This window comes from Neocloeon triangulifer, unplaced genomic scaffold (genome assembly GCF_031216515.1).
Source record: "Neocloeon triangulifer isolate White Clay Creek 2 clone unplaced genomic scaffold, ASM3121651v1 ptg000020l, whole genome shotgun sequence".
Taxonomy (NCBI): Eukaryota; Metazoa; Arthropoda; class Insecta; order Ephemeroptera; family Baetidae; genus Neocloeon; species Neocloeon triangulifer.
Genome location: NW_026775561.1, coordinates 1,345,274 through 1,357,202, shown reverse-complemented (window position 1 = coordinate 1,357,202; position 11,929 = coordinate 1,345,274). Strand labels below are relative to the sequence as shown.

The window sequence follows — 11,929 nt, the reverse complement described above, 5'->3', positions numbered from 1 at the left end:
AATAAAAAATTGCTAAAAAAATTTAAAAAGAAACATTCTTTTGGGTCCAAATAAAATTATTATAAATTAACTGGAGACTTTAACGCATGAAATTGGTGAAATATTTGTTCGGGTTTTTTTAGTTTAACTTTATAATTAATTATTATTTAAAAAATTTCCACCTTTAAATTATTTGAATTATTTTAGAATTTATTTTTTTAAATACTGATTGATTTTGAAGCAGAGCAAATCCGCGAGAAACGAATTAGCCTAAGCGCCTGGAGATGTTTTGATCTTCTCTCTCTTAATTCCTGGGACTGACCTGGACCTCCGTCGCACTCTCGCTGTTAATGAAATCTGTGTCACGTCTCTCTTGTTATTAAAAAACTGCAATTATAACTCGGTCGGTTTTCTACTCCACCTGCTGCCAAATCTATATATTTATTCCTGACATTGATTTTAATTGAGTCCCTCTTTCTTTCTTTCTATCACTCTCTCGGAAAACGAAAACGAAATTTTGATACTTTTGCTTCTCTCGTCGCGGCGCGCTCTGGTATTTTAAGGTCATGGGAACAAAACAATAAAATATTATACATCAAGAGAGAGAGACGCCGAGTTCAAGTTTGTTGTTTCAAAAGCTGCCTTGGATGCTGGCGTGTGGCGGCGCCTGCTGCAGCTGACCAGAGTCGAATTTGCAGGCTTCCTTGGATTCGAAAATAACAGACGCACCTGGCCCATTTTAGTCTATTTGCCAATCAATTTGTATTTAAATTTAATCTATGCAACGTACACAATTGTTATATAAATATAATGAAAGAAATTAGAAAAAATTTGAATTGAATTTTCTTTTCAAAGTTACAAAGATTTTGTGATTAAATATTGCATTATTGGCTTAAATTTAGGATATCGGATCGAACAAAGTGATTCATTTCAGATTTACAGTTTATTACAATTTTAGAAACTTTATTTGTTGATATTTATAAGTAAATATATTAAAATAGGATTAAATTTTATAATAAAATAAAATTACAGGAAAAATATATACAATAATTTCCTAGAGCAAAAATTAAACTTGGCATCCATTTTAATTGCCTTTAATGACTGTGATTTTGAGCAAATTAGCAATATACCGTTGTCTCTTTTGGCCAAAACTCTCTTTTATGACGCGAGTCACAATAAACAAAATCCATCTCTGATCGAGAGCTGGACGAGTTTTTTTTTTTTACTCGCCGAATCGCCGGCGGTCGGAAATCAAAGCGCACGAACGAGAATTGTGCGAGTGAAAATTCGTTGTCAAAATATATATCATTCTTATTATAGCGAACAATAAAATAGAAAACCGACTCGAATCCATTCATAAAACATGCAAATGAAAAGACCTTTTGGCTCGAACGCGCATCATAAAAGGTGCCGGGGCGGAAGCAAATGTCGCCCTCGGGCCTTCAATCCCAGCAATTTCCTTTTCAATACATTCGATCGACGGCCAACATGCCTTGCATATAATTACACATTGAAGTTTTAATCTCTCATTCGAGATCTGCACATTATCATTAGCCGCGGCTTTCCAATTTCTTTACAAAAACTGCGATTTCCTCCTTCCTGGATTTGCGCGAAAAATTAGCTTAAATTATATACCACAGGTGCAATAAAATGTAAAAATAATAATAAATGTGGGAAAAGTTGAATTGCAACTGAAAAGAAAAAGTGGATCCCTCGAAAATCATTACAAAAAATTATGAGAGGAAATGGTTTCTTAATTTTATTACAGCATTTTTAAGAGGAAAGAAAGGAGTAAAAATATTTTAACAAGTATATTGACTTAAAAATTAAATTGAGAGATAAAATCTGGAAGAAAGATAAGTTTTGCAAATTTTATACAAACCTCAGATGCTTTCGAATTTATCAATTAAAAATTCATGTCTTATTAAGTTTGCAATTTTTTGTTACAAATAATCAAATTCAAAGCTAGATGTAGAAGATCTTATATTAATTTTGACATCCTTTTAATTTTTTTCTTCTTAATTAAAAGCGGCCAAGGAGTTTTGTTTCTTTTCCAAGAGTCAAATGGATTTTTAAAAACGGCATGGTCGTCAAATTTTGTCGACGGTCATATTTGAGATCAACATAAATTTTTCCTTTGTTGTTCTTTGACGATTTGATTATGTCTTAAAAAACAATGCCGTGGATATCAAATTTCAAGATAAACTGCCGAGATTGTCACGTTTTCGCACGATCCAAAAATGGAGCCAACAATTAAAATTTCTCCTTCGCCGAAGGTTGCATAACTCGGTCGCTCTGCTTCTGCAAGGACGTTTTTATTTTTCGCCGCGGGATTTTATTGCGCGCTGAATTTACACTCGCAATGATTTAATTTCAATTATATATATATCAAATCAAGCTTTCACTCTGTCTCTCGATTTATGCAGAAACTTTTTTTATTTATAAACGCGCGAGATATTTGTTTCAAAACATCCCTCTCAGGCATTGCGATTTATTTCACTTTTTGCGCAAGTAGAGGAAATTTGCTGTTTGGATTCGTGCCAATCATTATGATTATTGCCGAGCGAGAACGGGTTCGCGCAGATGCAAAATCAGTTTGTACAAAAACAGCTCCTTTGCTTACGCCAAATTTTTAATCGTTCCGGTCCCTAAATTGAGGCGCGCGTCGTTAAGTTTTAACGAGATTTTTTTGTATAAAATTAAAGTGCAATTTTATTATTTCGTCCGTTTCAATTAAAAAAAAAAACGTGTTTTATTTTTTGTAAAAGACTTTTGCTTGGATTTCAGGTCGAAACGAGAGAGAGAGCGAACAACCTTGAGCGAGATTTATCGAGGAATTGGAAGCAATTTATCACAATTTAACGATCTCTTCAACTTTTCTGCATCGCATATGCAACGTTAGAAAAGTGTAGCAACTGCACACAATGGAGTCATTAATTATTATTGGTCTCTCTTTGAGTGAGTGAGTGAGCGAAAGAGACGCGCATACCTAGGGACGGGTTATGCAAATTTTCAGCATGGGAAATTTGAAAATTTAATTGTGTAGATGCGACGGACGGGATAGCACCGTGGGCTCCTTGCAAATGAGTGAGCAAGTGTTCAATGAAAGTTCACTTTGACTAACTGTAACACCATAGGAGAGCAGACTTGGTTTGAATAACTTTCAAGCTAGAGGAGTTTTCATCTTTCAAAAATTCCTATTCAATTCCACTCAAACCTTTTATTCGGCAAATTAATATATTACAGAAATTTTCCAACACATTGATCATGAATTTTTATTTAGTCCAGGAATCATAACTATTGTTCCGTTTTTAACCAGAAAAAAATTCATGCCCTTGAGATAGGTTTTCTTCTAAAAATGTTTGATTTCCACCCATGAGGAGAAATCTCAATTTTCATCCTTATTTTCACCCTATTTTAAATTGAAACAATCGCATAAATTATTTTCAAGTTTGTATTTCATAATGTGACACGCTCTGTGATGACAGGCGTTCATTAGCATGATTAGCTTCATAAATGAATATATCAAATGGCCGTCGCGAGACAATGAAGGAATAATCGGGAGCACTGCGCGGTTTTGTCCGACAAGATTTCTAGTTTTGCATTTTTCGTCGGTAAAAATAAATATAATAATTACAAACCCGCGAGGGAAAGCCTGTTTGAAAGCAGCTTTTTATACAAAATATATCAATTTCAACTAGATTAATTTCCTATCAATGAATACGTAAATTCAAATTAATATGTATATGTATTTCCTCATTCCGGGGCAAAAAAGTATCAAATAATAAAAATGTCAAGAGGCGGCCGAAATCACTTTCACCGCGGTTGTTCTATAATTGGGCATCGAGAGCGTTATTTTGGCTCGAAATGCGAAAGATACGAATCGCGTTGGCGCAAAGGTCGCGTTTCAGGCGCCAACCATCCTCGGCGTTTTGCCCACCCTGCCGAAGAACAAATTTTTACTTGTTCGATTAAATTTTAATTAAGCACCCTGAGTGATTTATCTATCCAGGTCACGCATCGCGGGTTTCATCAGATGATATGGGCGTGTAATTTGGTAAATTTACTGCACGCGGATAATTTATATATTTTGTTTTATAATTCTGGTGCGCCGCCCCAATTTATAAAATACAAATTAGCATGCGGGCAATTTGAAGATTTTTACCCATGGTCAAGAAATATGTCGTAACTTGGCTGTTTGTGACGTACACGCGCGTATGCTAATGCAAATAAATTGCGAATAAAATAATTGGCGCCGCGGGGTGCGCTTTAATTTGCGCTGTGAAAAATCAAAACTTTCCTCGGTTATCAATCAAAATTTGACACTTTCAAGGCTTGTAATTGGCTCATTCTCCGCCGGTTATTTCCCACAAGTTTCCTGGAAGTGACTGTGACGGAAAAAGTGAAAGAAATCTGTCAAGATTACATTAAAAAATTGAAAAAATTCTCCCATTTTCAATAATGGGAAAATTAAATAAAGAACAAGTTGCTTGAATTTTTAAATTATAATAAACGATTTAAAAAAACTGCATTGCACAGCACGGTCCTTATTAATTTGTTAATGAAATGAAATTACGAAAATTACAGCCGAGAAAAAGTTCAGTCAATTTGACGATAAAAAATTTGAGCCCAGTCTTATGGCAAAAGTAAAATTAATTTGAAAATGGAAATTACCTGGCTTGAACGATGATCAAATTTAGGACGGCCGCCGCTTGTCGCTTTTCAGGGACCTGACTTGGCTGGGCTTTTTTGAAAAATCACTCAATTTGGGACCGATTTCGGAACTGACACTTAAATCACAACACCACCTGGCTCTTTGTAAACAATCACTGACCCCGCCCCCTCATTTCCCCTCCTTTAATGCAACAAAAAAGGGCGTGATTGCGTAATGCAATAATTTTAGCTTCCAAATTTTGATGTGGCCAGGAAAAAGTGTTCGTCTTTGAAAGATTGATTAATTTTAAAAAACCTTTTAAAATTTACCTCGCCTTAACGCAATAAATAACAACTCAAAATTGTCATCGGTGGCAACGTAAAATAATTAAGCGTTTGTATAAAGTTTCATTTTTCCCTTTCTCTTTTGTAAAATTGATCAATTTTTCTAAGACGAACACTTTTTTCAGAGCGCTCAACCACTTGAAATTTGTAAGCTAATAATCAGTGCATTCTGCAATCGCACCCTTTTTTGCTGCGTAAACAGAGGGAAAATGAGGGGACGGGGTTTACAAAGAGACAGCTGAGATATGTTGTGATCAAAGTGCCAGTTGCGAATTCGGTCCCAAAGTGAGTGATTTCTCGAAAAAGCCCAGCCAGCCCTGAGAGCGGCAGCCGTCATCAATTTGATCATCGTTCCAGTCGCTGCACCAGGTAATTTTCAAAATTATTTTACCAAGGGGGCTCAAATTTAGTATCTAACGGAGACTCAAATTGACAGGACTTTTGATATATAAATTTATATTTAATTATAATTTAGTTTCTAAATAAATTAAATACAAAAACAAAAACCTTCCGTATAAAACAAAAACGTATCCATTACTTATATTAACACTTCCAAATGTAAATTTTAATAAATAAAAATGTTAAATTATTATTATATTAAATTGAAAGGAAAAATTTAACCGAGACTAAAAATTAAATCCTCGCTTACCTCATTTGTGCAAATAAATGCAATTGAGAAATGATCATTTGCATTTTTTACAATCATTGCGATTTATTTGGTTCACCTCCTCGCTTATTGTGATTTATTTTCATCACACTTGCAAGAGCGGCGTGATGTTCTAATAAAAATTAATACCTCTTTTCCATATTTATCAATTGAGCAATGTACTTTCAATCGATGTGTGTGTTTGAAATAATTACATTCTAGGCAGTTTTACGCACTCAATTAAGCGCTGACGTAAATGGGCCACTTTCTTAAATGGGCGCCTCGCATTATTCAAAAGACGTGTAGGCCGCGCGGCGCCTTAATAGCAAAATGGATTTATTTTACGGCCGCGAATCGGCAAACCAAGTCGCGTTGAGAAGGTCGTGTTTTGCAAAATCGATCCGAAACGGGTTATTTTGCGTCGAAATGGCAATTAGCACCTCGCCCAGCTCTGTCACCTCGTTTAATTGCGCAACGAGACCAAAATCTCGAGAATAATATAATTGGGCCTTCGCACGAATGCAAATGAGCAACTTTATTTCACGTGTAATATTGTTACAATGTCACCTGCACCGAGAGAGGCAAATAAAAACACGCAGGATCTCTGCAAAAATATGCTCACTTTCACCAACAACCTCCCGTCCGCAATCCAGCAGTCGCGGTGGCGCCGCAAAACAAATCATAAAACCACCAAATGAGATCACATTTGCGTGCGACGAAGACCCAAAAACGTATCGAGTAACATATATGGCTCCACGATTTTTCCAAGACGTTTTGTAAATATTTTTTCATTATAGTATTTATTGCATAGGTTAAATTTTAATTAAATGGGAGCAAAAGTTTCCCAAAGCAGCAGTGTGCTGGCCAGCGTCAACTGAGCAAAACCATAATTGATAGGGTGAAAGACCAAGATTTGAGGTTTCCAAAAATATATAGGTTTCCCCCGATATCTCAAAATTTGCGGGTTTTTCGGGACGCTCAAATTTGGGTTTTTGAAATTTTCAAACGGCTGTATCTTGGCTTCCCATGGTCGTAGAACAAAATTCCGGGCACTGTTGAACTGGTCTCGTCGCCCTCTATAACTTTGCTGATAGACGGAAAATTGTGGGTCACGGGTCAAGGTCACTTTCGGTGACCTCGTGACCTTTGACCTCAAAGTTGATGGTTAGCCGACACTTTTTTCAGCAATCTGAGATAGCCATTTTGTAGAACGTAAAATTTTACATAATATAAGTCAATAAAAAAGATGGGTTAATTCTTAGTTTTTTTAAATAAAAATAAAAAGACCGAAAAACATGGTTTTTAGCACTTTTTTAAGCTCTCGAACTTGAAAATTAATTTTGAACCCGAATAACTTCTTTTCTGTTCAAAATACCTCACAACACCTAATAACACAACGTGATTCTCTTTAGTTCTATCAGACCATGTACTGCACATGGTGATTGGGTCACTTAAGGTCATTGACCTCCGTGACCCGTGACCTTTTTGGAACATTTTCCCAATGTATGGCACATGGTTTGAAAGAGAATGTTTAGAGGAGCATTTTGGTACCCGGAATTTCGACGTAGCTTTGCTAGGAGCAGAGTTATATACGTTTTTGACCAGTAATTCATAATAATTTCACAAAATTAAAATTATTATTGCGCATAACTCTGCTTCTAGGAACTTTCTTTCTCGGTGACCATAGTTTCTTGCGTATAATTCAGTAAATTATTTATTTAATTTTGTTAGAGCGCGTGTCTGTGTCGATGATCGCGCAAGTGAGAAGCAAAAGTGAAGATCAAGGTTCTCCTCAAAGCGATTTCGAGCCATCCATGATCGCGCCGTAATAAATTTATTCGCATCATCATCACATGAATTCTGAGTTGACCTTTTTAATCTACGAATTCATTTCTCACAATTTTTTATTGAAATTGATAAGGCTGATAAAAATTTATGAAGCCAACGAGATTCAAAATAAAATTGCAACTCAAAGAAATTTGACTATTTCAGAATTACAAAGTCTTTCTTTTCGGAATTAAAAACAATTTTGAATTAACTGGGAAACACAAGTATAATTGTTTTGAAAATGAATTTGGTAAAAATAAAATGATAATCGACAATATAAACGCATCGACCACACAAGAATCTAGATAAGTAAACCAATTACTCAATTTTAGCTTTTGTCTCTATTAAATTCACCTAAGTAATTGAAATTTGTAGGTCTTTACAGGTACCTCCAACCTTCCAATACAAACTTTCTCAAACACAGATTGTTTCGCACATTTTTTAATCAGGATTGATATTTTTACATTTTGCTTTGTTTGAAATTTGTTAAAAAAAAATCGCGTGGGAAAAACTGGTGTTGTTCCCTGGAGTTGAATGGCGATTCGCATCGTGTGTCAGGCGAGGACTCATTAATTATTCCTCCTCTCAGCACGTGTATATTGCTTTTTAATCTAAGCATCAATCATTTGCACGTGGGAATTAAATTGGGTGCACTTTGTCGTGTTATTGATGACGGACAAGATGATTCCAACCATTAGCGAGAGATAAACTTTGTTTGGAAGATTTTTTTTTTTTTTTTTTTGAAACTTTTTATTCCAAAGTTGTGTTTCAAACAAATTAACAAGTGATCAAACTTTTCGCCAAGTACTTAAGAAGATTTTTGGAAACAAATAAATAGATCGACTTGTTATGTATAATATATTTTTTTAAGATAAATGTGAGACGGAAAGAACTCGCATATAAAAGGGAAATCCAGTTTGTAATATTATAAATCTGCTCCTATACTTTCCATTGCAGAGATAAATCATGGGAGGTAATTAATTGAGGAAACGAGTTTAGCGATAGAAGTAAAAAAAATTGTATTGCGCACGGCCTAATTATCATAACGTCGCCGCCGCCGCCGATGGTTATTAGATGGAACGAAATTCACTCGGTCAAGGATGCAGCTCGGGATCATGTGAAATTTCCCTGATCGAGTTATTACGTTCAGAAACCAGATTCCAACAGCGACATTGCGCAAATCGTAATAACACAAAATTGATGCAGCCAGTCAAGAATATTATCAATGATTGAAATATTAAAATTATGCAAAATATTAAAACATTTTTTAGAAATTTTTAAAATAAATTAACTAAAAAGCAGCAAGTAAATACTAATAAATATTTAATAAATGTTCATAATTAATTATATTCAATAAACCCTTAAAATTTTAATTTTAAAATCTAAAATTCGGTATTAACTTTTCTAAAAAGTAATTTCAATATGAATACCAAATGATATTTTGCCTCGATGAAGGCGTAACACATTTTGAAATTTCTTAAGCTGAGGTCGCTTTGAAAAACACGAAATTGGTTGAGGAAATTTCCCCGCCTCGTCACAACAGAGCGGTGTGTGTTTTTTTTCTTTAGCCCACGGCAAGGCATTGTGAAGGCTGGCGTTTTGGTCACTGAACTGGAATGTGGGACCGCAGATGAATCTGTTGGCCCTTATTTATTGCTCTCTCGCGGCTAAGCCACTCGATTGATTAATGATCGACTCCAATTTTCTGCTAAACGAGCCAAATCCGTGGCTCGCGCCGACAAAAACAAGGAAAAAATCAACAATGAAATTCTTCGCCAAGGTTAAAAACTTTTAATAAAACAACGGGGATCAAATAACTTGATTTTTAATTATTTTTTCAGTTTTCTGATTTATACATAATTTTTTATATACAACCTTTGGATTAAAATGCAAATGGTTTCCGTTTTCCTAGTTTACATAATTAAAGACTAAACAGGAAGCATGCTTTGCAACCCAGTTTTTTGTGTCTCTAGAGAAATAATGGATTAGCTTTTTGCATGCTAATGAGTTGTCACAACTGCACGGTGGTCCTCTTTCTCTCCTAATTAACGGCGTCAAATCCGAGACGAGAAATTCGCGTTTGCAAAAATCCAGCGTGTGCAGACATTAATTTATAATTACCACGCCTGCGCGATAATTAGAAAAGAGTACAACTTTTTACACGGTGCTAGTTTAATTAGCACGCATAAATTATTACACTACTTGTCTTGGCGTGAAAATCTTTCAATAAATCTGCCACTTGTCAATGAGCAGCTTTTACACACTGGTATGAAAAGTCTCTTTTTTATCAGAGCTCCAACATTTATTCACCAAATAGAAGAATTTAGCACCCAGATTTAAAAAAAATTATGCGAGACTAAAAATAAAAACGCCTTTTTAACTGTTCAAAGAAATTAACTTGGTTTTGATGTTTTTATAGTATAATTAAATTTATAACTACAAAAATTCAATAATATGTGATGTGTGTTATTGGTCTAAAAACTATATCAAATGGATAAAAAAAATTGATACCATTTATAAAATGTATTTAATTTTGATTATAATTCCCAACAATTACTTTTAAAGCCCCAATCGTATACTTTTATTTAATTTAGTTTTTGCTTCATTTTAAATTGGGAAAAGAGATTGCATCAGAATATATCTCAAGGCTGCGCTGAAAATTAAATAATATGTTTAGCTTTTCCCAGCAATAATTCATCGTGCAATTGAATTGTGTTTGTTGCACCTGGAATTAAATTTTGCGCCAAGGCCCAATAATCTCTCTCATACCTTGTTTGCTTGTTACACTTTTACTCTCGCGCCGCGCATTCAAGGTTCATTCAAAGGAGATCGGTTTCGGCGCCAAGCGGCGCCGACGCCTCGCTCGATTGACGCGGCGCCGCCCTTGGTGTGTGTGTCATCATGTATTGTCGCGTGGAATGCGCGCTTGGATCTGCTTTACTTTCTTTTCCATCACGTGGTCCAGCGGTTGGAGAACGATTTATAATTTGCCGGGGCGTGGCTCGTCCGGTCGAAACTCTTGTATTATTTGCACAAGTGAATATCATTGAGATGCTCCCGCAATATTGTTCCTCGACAAAAGTGAAACCGTTTAAAATATCAGTCAGGTTGCAACAAAAATTCACAATCAGATTGTTTTCGATTCAAAATTAAGTAAAATAATTTGCAAAACTCTGAAATACCCCAATAGAAATATTTTACATAAAGAAACGTGCTATGAATTGTTAAAATTCATTCGTGAGGCTAAAAAAGAGATAATAATGTAAATTACAGTAAATATTTTTATCTAAGAATCAACAGGAAAACAAATAGCAGTTGTGATTTATCCATTGGAGGTTGAATTTTGCTAATTCATTTTGGTCATAATATTGAATTCATTAATTGAAACCGTCTGTCTAAAGTTTAATTGAAGAGTTCAATTTTCCCTAAAGAAAAAATACTGAAATAAACAAAATCGACGCTTCTTTTTCTCACAATTCTTGTAATTTTCACAGACACGTTTGATAATTAGAAAGTCACGGATGATTGTGCAGGAATGTGTCATTTGCTCCGCTAATGAGACGCGGACGCTTATTGATTACACGGTTGAGCAGGTGGGAATAAATATATACAAAAGCGATCGCGTGCCGTCTGCAGGTGACCAGCGGAGCGCGGGCTCCAGCTTTTTTCGCTTTGTTTTTTGCTGCGTCGGTGGCAAATCCGTTTTGAGTGTGCGGTTTGACTGATTGGGTCGGTATAATTTGTGTTGCTTCCAATGTGTCAGGGACACACGCTCGCTATTTTTACATCTGGACAAACCATAATTATTAAAATCGGCCGAGTTGTAAGAAGAATTCCATCCAGTTATGGAGCCAGTCACGCTCCACAGAATCGCCTTTCAATCATTTAATCCCTTTTTTCTAACAACCAACTTAATTCCAAATCTATTATTTTATTGAGCAATCGACTTTCAAACTGAAATAATTCGCTCTGAAATATTGCTTAATTAGGATATAGAGAAATTTTTTGAGTATTTTATCAAATAAAGACACTTACTTTCAGTTTGATCCTCATAATATATAATTTTAAAAAAATGAAGAAAAAAATAACAAATTGATCATAAAATAAAATGATCATTTTGTATAACTATTGTGAGTGATAGTTTTTTTTCTAATTAAAATATCATGTGAGAGCAAATGGCGCTGATGAGAATCTGCCAGACTCACTTAATCAGAAATACCAAAAACATTTTAATTGTAAAAGCAACTCATCTATTAATCTGACTTATATTGTGATCAAATTAAACTTAATAGGGTGGAAATTTAAGAAACATCAAGTAATTGAGCTTACAGAGAGATTCAAGAAATAAGAAACAATTTGCATTAAATAAAGTAGGCAAATAAATCAAACTAAATATGAATTATAATTCTTTTTCTGCTATTTTATTTACATAATGTGATGTTTTAATTTTACAATTTTAGCCTTGTTGCGGCCGTTTCG

General features: G+C 34.8%; 1 protein-coding gene across 2 annotated transcripts in view; it reads right to left on the bottom strand.

Annotated features, from left to right (window-relative positions):
- LOC132203941 (uncharacterized) overlaps positions 1 to 4,789 on the bottom strand; it is a 30,416-nt gene extending 25,627 nt beyond the window's left edge. The window contains exon 1 of one of the 2 annotated variants that reach the window (XM_059632113.1): positions 4,654 to 4,789. The gene's annotated coding sequence lies outside the window, so the exon portion shown is untranslated. The remainder of the gene's footprint in view (positions 1 to 4,653) is intronic. The other variant, XM_059632114.1, reaches the window with a different exon arrangement.
- Positions 4,790 to 11,929: the final 7,140 nt, after the last annotated feature.